The following is a 16,670-nucleotide window of genomic DNA, read 5'->3' on the forward strand; positions in this document are numbered from 1 at the left end:
ACATGAAGGTGAGAAGATGCATATGTGGCTATGGAGTGTTGATATATCATGGGAAGTGACAAATGCAAGATTTGTTAGGTTTGACAAATACTTTTCATGAAAGATAATGGCATTCTCAATAGAATACAAACCTCAAATTCCTAAACCACTCACTACTACATTTGGGGTCAAATTGTGATGGCAGGACATCATAATTGAGATGGCCACCCATTTCCCAAGCAACACATATAGGAATTAGCTCCCATCAGATGGATGATAGACTTTTATCATTGCAATTGTGACAACAAAGGCTTCTATAATAATTGAGATTCATAAAGCTATCATGAATTGAAGCTATATAGGTCAATACACCATCCCAATTATGACAATTATACCATGAAGACTCTATCACACATGTGATGTTTATGCAATTGCTATACTTTGGGTCCAATGACTAGCCATCAAACCTATTCATCACAATAGAGACAGATGTGTGACAAAAAAGAAATGGAATTTACAACTAGTCATCAAAATTGTGATGACAACCTAATAGAAAAAATATATGAAATTTGTGACATTGGAAAGAGTTCTTTCCTAACAAATCTATTTCTAAAATTCAACTTTGGTTACAAACATTATCAGGAGACTACAATGCTCTTACCCCTATAATTGGTTTTTCTATTATTTTTATCTTTTGGGAGAGACCATATTCTTGTGACTATCAAAAAAGAATCATTTGGTCTCTCAAAAATATAAACATAATAGGAAAACAAGTTATAGGGGTAAGAGTGTTGTAGTCTCCTGATAATGTTTATAACTATTAGCCATATTTTCCCTTCTACCAAAAATTGAGTTTTTCCTATCAAGCATGACCAGCGGTCATATCTATTCAAATAATTCAAATGACATAAGGATATATTTAAAACTTTGGCTTATCCCTTATTTCATAAGTTTGAGCTTTTCATGTTTTATCCCTTCAGAGTTCTTAGTTGTGACCATGCAATTATATTTCATCACACAATCACCATAGTTTATAACTTAATCATTTACCAAGTTGTAGAGGTGTAAGGTGGTTATTCTTCTAGTTAGAACAAGGTTGCAATTTAAAGTATTAATACCTAGTTAATGGTCATGATTGTGCAATCATGGTTTGTTGATTGGCTTCATCGCAGGTTTGCAAAGGGTTAAGCTTAACTCAAGATCAAGGCCATGATGCCACATTTTCCTTTTCTCCAAAGATTTGAAAGGTTAAAATAGTTAACTAGGGTTTAGGTGGTAATGGAGAAATTCTCATTGGTTTGCATAGTCACATGAGTTTCAGCATAAGCTCAAATTAAAGTTGTGTCATGGTGCCATATGGATGACTTTGATGATGTGACAATACTGAATTGGTTAGAAGTTTTGATATGGATTATAAAACTATGGTTTTCCCTTGGTTTTTTGATCTCCCAAGATCAATGCATGTCACTATATTGCTATGAAAGAATGTATGATGGAAATATATAACAAGATAGTAATGATGCAACACGTGTCTCAGTGGGCTTGCATAAGTAGTGATAGTTAAGTTCATAGTTCTACATAGTTGCAGGCATCTATGCTAGTTGGATATTAAGTTGTAATGGTGTTATAAAGTAAAGGTTTTGGCTTCAGAGTGTCAAAGATAAGATAGATGTCAAAGCTCTAACCGTAACAATGTTGTGAAATGTTAGTTTCACATTGTCACCTGGTCATGGCAATTAGGAGAAAATGTTAAGAACAAGCTACAAAGAAACAATATGGTTTGTTCATAGATTTGTAAGGTAAAGTAGTTAATAAAGGTAAATGGTTGTGGAGATGCAATCAATTGAATTCAAAGATCAAACATGAAAGATAGAAGAGTGGTTGGGTGGTAGAATGATAAAATATGATTGGTCCACATGGCAAAGCATGAGGATTGACTCTAGTTGACTGATGACATGGATGACTTGGCATTTTGATAATAAAGGAAGTATCTCTTTAATGGAATATCTAATCTTTTTGATATCCTTTAATCACTTTCATCATTCCCCAAGCTTCGCAAATGTGAAAGGACACTTCATTGCCACCTGCTAATCCATCTACCCAGTCAAAATGATAATGGTTGCCATTTTTATCTTCTCAAGGTTTTGTTTGGTGAATAAGTGATTTTATTGTGTATGGATGTGTGCCATGATTAGATCTCTTCTAGATTTATAGTGATTGTTTTCTGCAACCTTAAATGCAGTTGTTGAGTTTTACCTTAGGGTAGAAGCTATCTAACTTATGCTTAAACTATAAAAGAAAATTTTGTAATCCTTCTTAGGATCGATCTTTTCTCTGATTATTTAGCATTCTATCTCTATGATCTGCTACTTTAATTTCCTTTTCCTCTAAGTTAATATACTCCTCTATTGTATCTCTTTCTTCCACTAATATATTGTGCAATACCTTCTTGCCTTTGTGTTAATGTATTCTCTTCATTTCTCAATTGTATGATTGTATCTACTTGGCTTTTTGAATGATATAAAGTGAAGTCTTTGCCCTATAGCATTATTTTGGTTTATGATCTACATATAGTTGTTGAATAAATAAAGGATAGAATTTGTATACTTTGAGGGTATATTGATGATTTGTGCATTCTCAAGAAGAGATAAGGTTGACCATACTATTTGGTGTATCACCTCCTCTTAGATTAGATTAGGTAGTTTTCTTTCATGCATTCCTTCTCTCTTTTCCTCTCAAGAAATAGTTAGGTGCATCCTAATAGTAAGGAAGCTGACCTTCTTTGGAGATTCAATCTCAAGTCACAAAGTCCCACACTTTCAAGATTGTTTCCATGTTACACGAGGCTACCTTTAGGTAAGACTTTAGGAAAGGGTGCAAGATTTTGTGTCCACATTTTTTGGCACACCTAGTGGGACTAACATATTGAAGCATTCTTAGTTGACTGGTGTCAAATAATAACTTCAAATATATGCTTAGATGATAGTGTTGATCTTAGTATTTTTTAGGCCTTCAAGAGGCTCATTTTTAAAGTACTTGGCAACTCCAACTCTACATTCTATTTTTAGACCAAAGTTGTTGTGATTCATGCTCAAAGCTCATACAAGAGCATCTTATAGAGGTAATTTTCAATACACTAAGCTTTCATTTTTAAACCATAGAAGAAAGAGAAATAGTTTATCTCTATTACCAATTAGGAGTGTAACAATAGCACATACACTTGCAATATCTCTCTCTACTCCTCCTATTGATAGATCATAGCTTAGGTTGCCATCCTTTCATTTAAATAGATCATTATTCCACATGACATACCTAGGGCACATGCATTTTCCATCTTTAATGGTGGAATTTCTCTCCTATTAGCTCAAAGACATGATAGTCCAATGTGAACTCTCAAAACCATATCTAATTTCACTGGTGAAACATCCATCTCCCCTATAGAAAATATTCAATAAATTTTAAATGTTTCTAATATACATGGTATTACAGAGGATGATGTTCATATCAGGCTTCTAGCTTCATCCTTAAAGGGAAAAAGAATTCCAATGGTATAGAGGTTTGCCTCATTATTTTATTTTTGATTGTGATGGGTTAGGAGGAGGACTTTGCAAGAATTTTGGGGAAAAAAGTGATCACCTATTACTTTTGGAGGACCTAACAACTATCAAGAGAGCACCCCATGAATATATGATAGATTTTAATTATACATTTCAAAAAACATGGGATAGAATACCTACTATAGTAAAGCCTTCCTTTGGTAATGCATTCTTATATTACCTTAGAGCCTTTAACAGTGATATTGCTACCACTCTAAAATCCATGGGAGGAGGAACTTTGCTTGATTTTTATGAAATTTCTATAAGAGTAGAGAATATCCTAATTCAAGGAGGGAAGTTATCTCCAAGGCCTCTAATGCCTTTCTTTCCCGACATGCTCAATCATCAACCTAGAATAACCCCTATTCCTACTTCCTCTATAGGTTAGTCCCTTGTTGTAGTCCCAATAGCTTCCACATCTTCTAATAGAGTTGATAATATTGGGGCCATGATGCAAAAATTGATGTAGAATATAGACAAGAAGTTGTAGGATCAAGAAAATAAGATGTAGGACAATAGTCCAATGATGCAAAAAATGAGTAATGAGTTGGTGACTATGAAGAGGCAACAAGCTCAAAATAATAAGCCTCTCCAACATTAGTATCATGGTGCTATACATAATATACCTAAAAACTAGAGTCATGTCCCCTATAATCATAACAAACCTATTGATAATTCCACTACTACAAATATAAACCTCAATAGGGCTTTAGTCCCTAAAAATAATTTTGCTCAAGATCAAGACTTCTGCCCTTCTTGTAACTACTTCTATGGATATTGTATGTGTCAAAGGGATGATTCTTACTTAGCACTAACTACACAAGAGAAAGTAACAGGGAAAAAACACAATGTTAATCAGCCTACTAATGCTTCCCATCTATAACTATAGGGTGATTTTTCTTTCATGAACCATCATTCATAGGAATACTATCATGGTAATAATGATTCCATAGCTCAAAATACTAGAAGAAAAATGAGAGATATTGATGGTCTCACATCCCCCTCACCTAATCAAGCTTCAACTTTAGATACTTCTCCTCATGTGTGAGTGATGAATGCACAATCTAACATTTTTCCTCAAAAAAGGTAAGATATGAGCAACAAGGAGTCTACTGAACCTCAGAATTCTCAAACTTAGCCACCTATCCATGCAACTCCCAAGGCTTCAATAAAAGTAGTTAATAATCCCTCCAATGTGGTAGATCAAATGAAAAAGACTAATGTTAATATATCCATATGGGATGTTGTTGCTATTATACCATCACAAAAGAAGCTATTGCAATAGGAGTTGGAGAGTATAGAGGTGAAAGATTAGCCACCTAAAGAGGAGAATGAAACAATTTTGATATAGCCAATAAAAGAAGGAGAAATAAGTAACAAAATTAGGCCTCCTCCTTTTTATGTCTCTTTAATCATAGAATATAAGCTAGTCCATAATTGCATGATTGATTTAGGGGCTAGTAGCTCTATAATGCCTAGGTGTGTAGCCAACCTCATGGGTATCAAATATGAGCCAACGGTTAGAGATGTGCGCCAATTAGAATGAAGCTCTATCAAGACTATAGGAGTCTTAAAAAATGTAGGAATCACATTACATGCTTTCCTTGGTTGTATTGTTACACAAGACATAGTAGTAGTTGAGGTCAAACCACATTTTTCAATCTATCTTTTCAGAGACTTTACTAGATAAATAGGTGGCCATATTTGATATGATTTGTCTTACATGATTTTTTAGAACAAGGTATGGAATAAAAGATTCCTTAAGAGCATAGCCTTTGGCCCTTAATCACATAGAGGCCTATACCCCTAGTCCCATAAACATGAATTGAACTATTTTTGAAGAAGAGGATGGAGACATAGCACATGAGCCTACCACTTCTTTGGCATAGGTGCTTAAATTTCTTTTGGATGAGTGGCCCACTGCCTATCAATTTGACCCAATACCAAAAGATCTAGAGATAGGCCTTAGCACCTATTGCATATTCAAGGAAGAGGCTCATGTTCCCAATCTCATGAAAACAAAAGAAAATACAAGTGGGTTGTGGAGTTTTGTCTTTGATGGTTCAAGGAATAAAAATGGCTTAGGGGATAGTGTCATGCTCATTTCCCCTAATTGGAAAAATAATATTTCTCTTATAGGCTCCAATTTAGTTGTAACAAAAATGTAGCAGAGTATGAATCTCTAATCTAGGGTCTCCAACTTGCACAAAAGAGAGGAATCAAGGATATGAGGATATTTGGAGATAGTGAGTTGGTTTTAAATCAACGAGCCAAAATATCACAAAGAACAACTTCCTCAAATCATAAAAACATAGAGTTTGGGATTTTCTTGAAAGCTTTCAAACATTCAACATCTAGAGTGTCCCTAGGAGACAAAATAAACATGTTGACATGCTTGTAGCAATTGGTGCTTCTTATGATATACCATAGTATGTTGCTGGTGAAAAGGAGCAATAGATAAAAATTGGTGTAAGGCCTATTGTTCCTGATAATTGTACAAACTAGTAGATTTTTTACTCTAATCTATAGACTGTTAATTTCTTGCAAAATGAAGTAGAGTTCTCTACTAAAAATTAGTTTAAGATCCAAAGTCAATATGGGGACCAGATTTTGAACTTGAACTCTAACATGTTTCCTAAAGGTCTAGTCACCTGGGAGGCTATTTTCAACTCTAATGATCAAGAAAAGGGATGGGGTTCAAATCTAACTACAAGTAGGGATGATCACACACCTATTACTATTGCTAATTAAAGGACTCTCAACTTGGGAAATGTATGCACTAATATTGAACAAGAGGTCTTCATTAAGTTATGTCAAGAATTCAATGATCTTATTTCTTGGACATATGAAGACTTAAAGGGTTTTGACCCAAAATTATCTCAATGCACCATAGATTTAGACAAAACTTCCAAGCCTATTAGGCAAAAGTAGAGGCCAGTTAAACCTATGATTGAACCACTAATGAGAAAAGAATTGTCAAGGCTCATAGAGGCCAACATTATTTTCTCTATCAAGCACTTCTCATGGGTGGCTAACCTTTTTCTTGTTAGGAAGAAGAGTGGAGATATTGGACAATTTGTAGACTCTAGAGACCTTAATAGGGATCACCACCCCCTTTCCTCTAGGGAACAAATCCTATTTAAGGTTAGTGGTTTAGAAAGGTTCTCTTTCTTACATGATTTTTTAGGCTATAATTAGGTGTTAGTACAGGAATCAAATAGGCATAAGACAAAATTCACCACCAAATGAGGTACCTATGCTTATTATAAGATGCCTTTCGGACTAAAAAATGTAGGTGCCACATTTCAGAAGGCAATGGAGATGGCCTTCAAGGGTCTATTGGAAATTTTTTTGCTAGTGTATCTGGATGATATAATTGTCTTTCCAAAGCATGCAATAGATCATTTTGATAATTTGAGATAGGTATTTGATAGATGCAGAGAGTATGGTGTGTCCCTAAACCCCAAAAAGTGTGTATTTTCTACTGACCAAGGAAGACTCTTAGGGAGTATTATATCAAGAAATGGGTCAACAATAGATGTAGAGAGGGTAGAAACAATTCTTTCTCTCCCATTTCCCACCCATAAGAAAGGATTGCAGAGTTTTCTTTATAGGATCAACTTCATAAGGAGGTTGATCCTTGATCTTGCTTCTATAGTAAGACCTCTCACAACTATGTTAAAGAAGAACCTAGTGTTCACTTGGACCAAAGAGGGAAAGGCTAGTTTTAAAGAAATCAAGCAATCAATTACATCAACCCCTACTCTTATCAACCCCAATTGTTATGACATAGTTAAATGATGAAAATTCATTTCTTTCTTTAGTGATGGGCTTAGTGATTATGAGGAAAGATACAGTTATGTAGAGAAATAGGTCCTTGCTATTGTGAGGGCTCTCAAAAAAATTAGACATCTCTTGTCTCAAAATAAAGTCCATCTTTTAGTTCCACATGCAATTGTAAATGATTTCCTCTTTCACAAGGATTTCAATGAGAAGAGAGTTAGATGGATTACCAAAGTTGTGGAATATGATATTAATATTAAGATCACCAAATTGTTTAGAGATAAGGAACTATGTGAATAGATGGCTTCATGTTTTGAGACACATGAAGAGGCTTCCCACTTGATCCAAAATGAGAAACTATTGGAGAATGAAGATTAGATTGATTGGTTGCAGGACATGACCACCCTCTTGATAGAAGAAAGATGCCCCCAAGGCTTAGACAAAGCTAAGAGGAGACCGTTAAGATTGTAGGATATTCCCTATGCCTTGGTGGATGGAGTATTATTCAAGAAGGATTTTGATAGTCCTATTAAGATGTATACAGACAAATTAGGTGAGCAAGTTGCTAAAAGTAATTTAATGATGGCCATGTTGGTGGTCATTTCTTAGCAATAGTCACTGCAATGAAGATAATGAGGACTAGCTATTATTTTCCCACCCTATTTAATGACTACCATAAGTGGATAACAAAGTGTGATAAATGTTCTTTCTTCTTAGGAAAGCAAATATTGGTTGCCCTTCCCCTCCATCCCATTCAAGTTGATCAACCTTTTTCCCAATGGGGTTTTGATTTCATTGGTCCACCTCCAATGTTTGTTATAAATGGATATTGGCACACATAGACTATTTCATAAGATGGACTAAGGTAGTGGCTTTGAAGGATGCAATAGAGGCCTCAATAGTTGAAATCCTTGATGGAATTGTGATAAGATTTGGTGTTCCTTCAACTATCATATTTGATAATGCCAAATATTTTGTTGGATCTCACATATGTTCTTGGGCTCTAGAATATGGGATATGTTTGATAACTCCCTCAAATTATTATCCCCAAGGTAATGGGTTGGCCGAATCCTCTAACAAGAATCTCATCAAGATCATGAGGAGGACAATTGAAGCCAATTAGAGGAGTTGGTAGGCCAAGTTGAAGAAAACCTTTTGGGCTAACAAAATTACACCCAAGAGAGCAATAGGGAATTCCCCTTTAGGCTGGTTTATGGAAGGGAAGCTAGGCTGTCTATTTCACTAGAATTCACCTCTCTTGAGCTAGCTCATAAATTAGAGCTAGAAGAAAATGATCCCATGACGATCAGGATAACAAACTAATTGAATTAGAATAAAAATGGAAGTAGTCTATGTAGACTCTTAAGGTACATCAACAATAGGTAAAAAAGAGCTTTTAAAAGAAGGCCAAAGCTAGGGTTTTCAAAGAAGGATATCTTTTCCTCAAGTTGGATGCAGACAAAGCCAAGCCAAAAAGGCATTCTAAGTTTTATACTATTTGGAGTGGACTTCATGTTATCACCAGTTGCAAGTAGGCCAATGCTTTCCATCTATCCAAGACCAATGGTGATATTCTACCCATTGCAGTTAATGTGATTTACCTCAAACCTTGCTTCTAGAGAGGGTTAGGGTTTTCTATATATATCAGAGTAGTTTTTCAAGTTTTCCAAGAAGTGTTGAGCATAGGTTATCTCTTTGTAAGATAGCCAGGTTTTGAAGTTTTTCAATTGTAGAGAAGTCAAAGGTAGAGTTATGGCTTCACAATGCACAAGATCTCATTTTTTATGACTCTATTGTCCAATGGATGCTTTAGATCACTGGTCATATATATACTAGGCTAGTATCCCCTCTGAGTTGCCAAAATTGTTAGCCATATTCTTCCTCTCACCAAAAGTTGAGTTTTTCCTATCAAGCATGGCCAATGGTCATATCTATTCAAATATTCAAATAATTGAAATGACATAAGGATATATTTAAAACTTTGTCTTATCCCTCATTTTACTAAGTTCAAGTTTTTCATGTTGTATCCCTTTGGAGTTCTTAGTCATGACCATGCAATTATCTTTCATCATTCATTCACCATAGTTTGTGACTTAACCATCTACCAAGCTATGAAGGTGTGAGATGGTTATCCTTTTGGTTGGTGTAGTGCCACGATTTAAAGTATTAATAGATAGTTAAATGTTGCAACTATGCAATAATAGCTCTTTGATTGGCTTTATTAAAAGGTCATAGAGGGTTAAGCTTAACTCAAGATCAAGGTCGCAACACCACATTTTCCTTTGATCCACATGTTTTCAATAGTTAACCAAGGTTTAGGTCACAATGGAGCGATTCTCTTTGGTTTGCATGGTCACATGAGTTTCAGGCTAATCTCAGATTAAAGTTGTGACATGACACCATATGGATGACTCTGATGATGTGGCAGCCTTGAATTGGTCTGAGTTCTAACATGGATGGTAAAAATGTGATTTTCCCTTGGCGATATGATCTCCCAAGATCAACGTATGTCACTATATTTCTATGAAAGAATGTACAATGAGAATATATAGTGAGAGTGACAATACAACACATGTCTCAGTGAGCCTAGGTAAGCAGTGGCAATTAAGTTCATGGTTCTACATAGTCACATACATCTAATGATAGTTGGCTACTAAGTTGTGACAGTTTGATAACGTAAAGGTTCTAGCTTTGCAATATTGAAAATATGATAGATGTCAAAGCCCTAACTATGGTGATGTTGTAAAATGCTAGTTTCATCTTATCATTTGGTCATGATAGTTAGGAGAAAATTTTAAGGACAAGCTACAAAGCAAAACTATGGTTTATTCATGGTTTCACAAGGTAAAGAAGTTAATAAAGTTAAAAGGTTGTGAATCCATGATCGATTGCATTCAAAGGTCAAACATGAAAGATAGAAGAGTGGTTGGATGGAAGAATAATAAGATATGATTGGTCCACATGGCAAAGCCTAAGGATTGACTCTAGTTGACTGATGACATGGCTGACTTGGAATGTTGATAACAAATGAAGAAACTCTTTGATGGTGGATCTAATCTTTTTTATCTCCTTCAACCACTTTCATCATTCCCCGTGCTTGGTAAATGTGAAGGGACACTCCATCACCACTTGGTGATCCATCTACCTAGGCACAAAAATAATGGTCATCATTTATATCTTCTCAAGGTTCTATTTGGTGAATAAGTGAATTTTTTGTGTCTAGATGTTTGTCATGATCAGATCTCTTCCATATTTGTAGTGATTTTTCTTTGCAACATTAAATGCAGTTGTTGAGTTTTTCCTTAGGGTAGAAGCTATCTGAGTTATGCTTGAACTATAAAAATAGATTTTGTAACTCTTCTTAGGGTCAATCTTTTCTCTAATTCTATAGCATTTTATGTCTATTCTATACTACTAGAATTTATTTTTCCTCTGAGTTTATATACTCGTCTGCTATATCTCTTTCTTTCATTAATATATTGTGCAATACCTTCTTTCCTTTGTGTTAATGTATTGTCTTCATTTCTCAACTATATGATTGTATCTACTTGGTTTTTTTGAATGATATAAAGTGAGTTCTCTTCCTTATAGCATTCTTTTGGTTTCTAATCTACATATGGTTGTTGGATTAAGAAAGGATTTAATTTGTATACTCTGAGGTTATATTGATGAATTGTGCAGGCAGAGATAAGGTTGAACATACTATTTGGTATATCACCTCCTCTTAGATTAGATTAGGTAGTTTTTTTTCAGGCATTCCTTCTCCCTTTTCCTTTCAAGAAATAGTTAGGTACATCCTGATATTAAGGAAGTCAGCCTTCTCTAGAGATTCGATCTCAAGTCACAAAGTCCCACACTTTTTAGATTGTTTCCATATTAGACAAGGTTTCCTTTAGGTAAGACTTTAAGCAAGGGTGCAAGCTTTTGTATCAACAATAACCAAAGTTGAATTTTAGAAATAGATTTGTTAGTAAATCACTTTATCCAAACTCACACATTCATAATTTTTTTCTATTATGATTGCAAAATTTAAATTTACTGGATTGATCCTACTAGCTAGGAGCAGCTAATTGTTCATTTTATTATACCTAACGAATGATAGTTCTACACGAATTTGTATTCAACCTAGCTAATCAACAACTAGACCAATGAATCGTAGGGAAAAAGGCATAAAATTTATGATTGAAGTCCCTAAGAAAAGAGATTTAGACAACGAATCATTTGAGAGGGTACAAGAAAAAATGGAGAAAAGGAAATGATATGGTCATGACCATGATAGTGATAATAAAAACAAGGGACATACTAGAATGAATTCAAAGAACTATAATAGAAAGTCTACAAAAGGTTTTGATCAAAGGAATGAGATTTATGGAGGTATTGAATATGGTGATATTATATATCATGTAGAGGGAAAATACAAGAACAAGGATATGGAAAAGAATTTTTTTGATCATATAATTGGTAAGAATGATACCTTTGTAAAAATTCAAGATGATACAGAGCCTAGAAGGTTTGAGACAATGGGAGAAAGAAGTAATTGGGGTAGAGGTGATGAGGGTGATAGGTAAAAAGCATGAGGAATAATGTAATAAATATGATTGTTAAGTCAACAATTATAAAAACATAATAGTTAGAGAATGTTTGCATGAGCATGCAAGCTCTTTGAGATATTATTTTGCACAATTTTTTGGTTTATTTGCATGAGCCTACAAGATTTGTTTTTTTCTATATTTCAAAATAGATTTCTTGATAGAATTACAAGTAGGAAAGGTGAACTACTAGGGGGAGGGTGGGGGGGAATCAATAGTTTAAAACATGAACCCATAAAAAATTTCACCACTCATGCATTTTAATAGATAAACTTGAAATAACATGCAAAGCACAACAACATCTAAAACATGTAAACACATAAGAAATCACACATTTGACACCTAATATGACTACCCAGAAACCCTCCAAATGAGAAGGTAAAACTAGGGTAGGGATGACATCCACAATTCTTCACTACTATAGCAATAAAGTGTTACCAATTAATGTTACAATGAGTTAACCATGAGACATGATCTACCCTATAAAAGGCACGCCCTATTAAAGGCTCACAAGGACTGTTAAGTCCCACCTTGTTAGAGAATTTCAACACCCTATTAGAAGTGTGCCTAGCTATAGGACTTTAGAACATTCACTTGGAATGTCATCTTGTTAAAGGATTTACAATAGTCTATTAGGACTACTCCATCTAGGAGATTTAACTAAAATCACCTATTAGGATGTTTTAGCATAGATCTTGTGATCAGCTTTGGTAGCCTGATTAAAGATCAAATCCATAGTATGTCCTTCTTGATCCTTTCTAATCTAATATGTCAATGTTGTATTCTCTATCCTTTCTTCTTCTCAAAACTAATTTTACAATTCACTCTCTTACAACTTCTAAGTTTCCATGAAAGCTTCGCTATTTTCTTCCTTTAATTCCTTATGCACTTCACTCTTCTTGAAGTTTATGGTTTCATCCTCCTTAATAAGACTAGAAGACTTAGGGTTAGGTATGAATCTATGACTGAGATTCATCTTTTTTCCACTTAAACCTTCCTTTTTTTGATTGGCTACATATAATTGTATAGGGAATCCGCATATAGATTGTCCATATCTTCAAAAGATCATTTTTTGTCCTTAGGGTAGCTATAAAATGGTTTACATAGTTGTTTGTGCAATCACAAAAAAATATGTCTAATTTGTGATTGAAACTTGAAGTTATTGATGCTCAACACTTACTAAAATTATGTCTTTGACTCAGCACCTAAACTACTTAGCATCTATTGTTTGCTTGGCACTTGAATCACTTGGCATGTATTGTTTTTACATATCATACTCAAAATGTATTACTTAGTTTAATATAAACTTAGTAAATATTTTAAGTGTGTTGACACTCAATTGTCAAAACTCATCTAAGATCAACAATCTCCCCCTTTAACATGAGTTTCAAAAAACACTTTACTTTACATGATAAATCTAACCTTCTTGAGTATAATATATTCACAACTCAGCTTATATAGAAAACTTTAAAATTTTCAAAATTCTATAATAGATTGTATACCTTAAAATTTATAACTGCTCCTGAGTTAATGTGCCTTTATTATCCAAAAAATCTATTCTCCATCTTGAGTAATTTTGTCTCTAACTGATACTCTTTGTCTTCAAATACACTAATACTATTTATCTTATATGCTCTAATTTTTCTCTTATGTTTCTATTTTCTCCCCCTATGGTTTACCTTTATCTCCCTCTTTACACTTTTATCTCATCTCCCCCTTGCTTATTCATCTCCCCCTTTTTAACACTTATGTTAAAGAGTTTATACACTGATGGTGTATTTATCCAAGAAAGACTTGCAAACCTCTACTATTACTTTTAGAGCAACATCCCAATTATCACATGCAACATCTAGTGACTTGATTTGGATGGCTATCTCTACTGCAAGGTGAACTACTCCATTAGATGTAGAAATATTAGGATCTTTCTTCATCAAGGTTTTTGCATATCCTAGTTCCTTATGGAGTATCTCCATATGAGGGTTTAGGGAGGCTTGAATGTTAAGTGACTTGGCTCTTATATTTGCCTCTTTTGTTGTTAATATAGCTAGTTGATTCTATGATTGCAGTGATGAATGAAAGTGCTTCTAACTTTGAGCTAGGTTTTGAGGTAGTTTCATACCTGATACCTTTAAATTTCTCTTTAGACTTAGAATTCTATGGCTTGTTTCTTTGTGAAGAGTTTGGGAAAACACAATTTTGTGTACAATGAAAATATGTTCTCAAGTACCTTCTTTACTATCTCAATTTTTGTAGCTAATTGTACCTATGCTAGTGCTATATCGCCCAATATTTTCTCATTGACTTTCCCTTGAAAATTTCTTTTTAACCATTCCATATGTTTTGCATTTGTATCTTGGTCTTCATCATTCACTTGATCCACAATATCTGATAGATGTTTTAATATTGACTTGTATTCTTTAGGTGTAGGCAAACTGAAAGCATTTAAGAAGATGTCTTCTATTTCATGTAATGTTGGCCTCTATTTATACTCCTTTCTAAGTATTTCTTGATTTTTCTTCTTTTCTAGGGCTTGTTGCATTAAGCCTATTTTTTCCAAAGTCATGGTTGCATAGTCATATTTAGGTATCACTATTTCTTCATCTAGAGTTACATCTCCATAGTGAATTACCTCTGCAACCTTGGATGAGTTGGAGCTTGGTGTTGAAATCTGTAGTGGTACAACTTTAGTGCTTGGCTCCTAAAATGACTTTTGTAGTAGTGCTAGATATTGGTAATGTTATCAATGTTTGAGTGGCTTCTTGCTCCTTCTCCTTTGGTGTGTCCTTTTCTTTAGATCTACTTTGATTAATTACTATTATCTAACTTGCACCTTGTGTTTGTGTTGTAGGTACAAATGTGTCTATCTATCATATTTGTTCTTCTGTAGTCTTCTCTTCTTCTACTTGCTTTTGTTCAACTTTATCAATTTTTATAATTTTGTCATCTTTTATTGATGTATCTTCTAATGTTTGCATCAAAGGTTGAGCACTAGTAGTTGAAGGGATAGCAGAAGGTGGTTCTTGTATATTCACCTTATCCCTTGTAATATCAACTACTGCCTTCTGAAGTTCATCAACACTAACCAATAATGGATTCTCACACAATCTTGCTTGCAATCTGGATTGGTCAAGGATCTTCTTTAGGTCTTCTACAGTTAAGGGATTGATGTTTTGAGCTGAGCTATTAGGAACATCCTTTAATATTATAGTATCTACAGGCATGCTTGTGTCATGTGGAGGGCTCATGCTTGGAATTTATGTGTCTTCCACACTCTATTCTTCCTACTGCTCTTTAGCTGTAGCCATCTCATTTGTCTTCTTTTGTGTCTCCTCCATAGTAGCATCATCTTTTTCTCTGATTGCTTCATCTTCCTTGTCTTCCTCTTCTTCTCCATTATTTCTTCCCTCAAAGGGATCCTCTTCTCCTTGTTTAACTATTATCAGACCATATATTAACTTCCACATTTGAGTGGATTTCTTTACAACATCCTCAATATTATTTTGAAGTATGTTGAATGCTCTATATTTTGGTGCAAATCTACTACCATACTTCATATTTTCCTTGACAATTTGACCTTTTGTCAGATCTGACATTACCTATGCTAGTGTTGATTCCCTTATTTTTTTCTCTAGGTTTAAGCAATAATGCCACTTATTTTCAACAACTGTATACAAATCCTTTGGCATTGTGTTGTGTAGTTCAAGTGGAGTATTCTTGAACTTAGACATCATTGCATAAATTGATTCTTCAATAAGATTTTTCTCTATTCTCTCAAGATTTTCAAAATCAATATTCTTTAAACCTGTCATATCTACACTATCCTTAATATTATCACAAATATTTTCAAGATCTGATTTAGGTGTATGACTTACCATTCTAAATTGACTTGTATCTTTAGACTCTATCTTTTCATCATCTATTTCAAGTTGTGCAATGTACTTTCTCCTTTGGTTTTTATTTTGCTTACTCTTTGGCCTTTTGAGTAGTAGTCCTTGTGCTTACCTTGGTTGTTGGTGTTGCTGGATTTTCTAGTTTAGGCTTCACAATTTTCGTTGCTTTCTAGTTTGACCATAGGCTAAGCCTTGGCCTTTCTCTTCTTTGACACTGATTGAGCTAGTGCTTCTTTGATTTCCTCATTATTGACACCTTCTTCTTCTTGGTCCTCACCCATGCCTTGGGTCAAAGCTAGAGGTTCTTGAGCTTCTACCTCTTCTTCTTCTTCATTCTCTTCATCATCTTCTTCTTCCTCATCAACACATTGAGCCTTGAGTTTTTTTACTAATTCACTTTTCTTCTTTAATTTAGAAGTTGTCTTTAGCTCCATTTCAACCTTAGACTTCATTACATCATAGTTGCCAAATATCTTGGCTATTTTTTCAATCTCCTTTGCTAAGAGTGCAATAATGGGTAGTTGAGGCTTCGTCAACATTTATCTTATATCCTAGGGGTCTCAACCATCTAACCCTAGGTACTACTCCCTGAATGTATGTGTAATCAATGTCTACAAGAAAACATATATCATTGTAGTGTTGTTCTACTAAAGAAATAGGTATCTCTAATCTCTACTTCATGGACTTCTTGAAATCTCCAAAGTAGCTTGTCATGACTAACTCAAAATTCTCTCCCATTTTCTCAATATATTCATTAATTTGGATAGCCACTAATCTATTGGTCTTCCATCCAATTTTATCAAAAGATGGGAATTCATTTTATACATGTAGAA

Source organism: Cupressus sempervirens, chromosome 9 (genome assembly GCF_028749045.1).
Source record: "Cupressus sempervirens isolate cs-2001-9-10 chromosome 9, ASM2874904v1, whole genome shotgun sequence".
In the NCBI taxonomy this organism is placed as follows: Eukaryota; Viridiplantae; Streptophyta; class Pinopsida; order Cupressales; family Cupressaceae; genus Cupressus; species Cupressus sempervirens.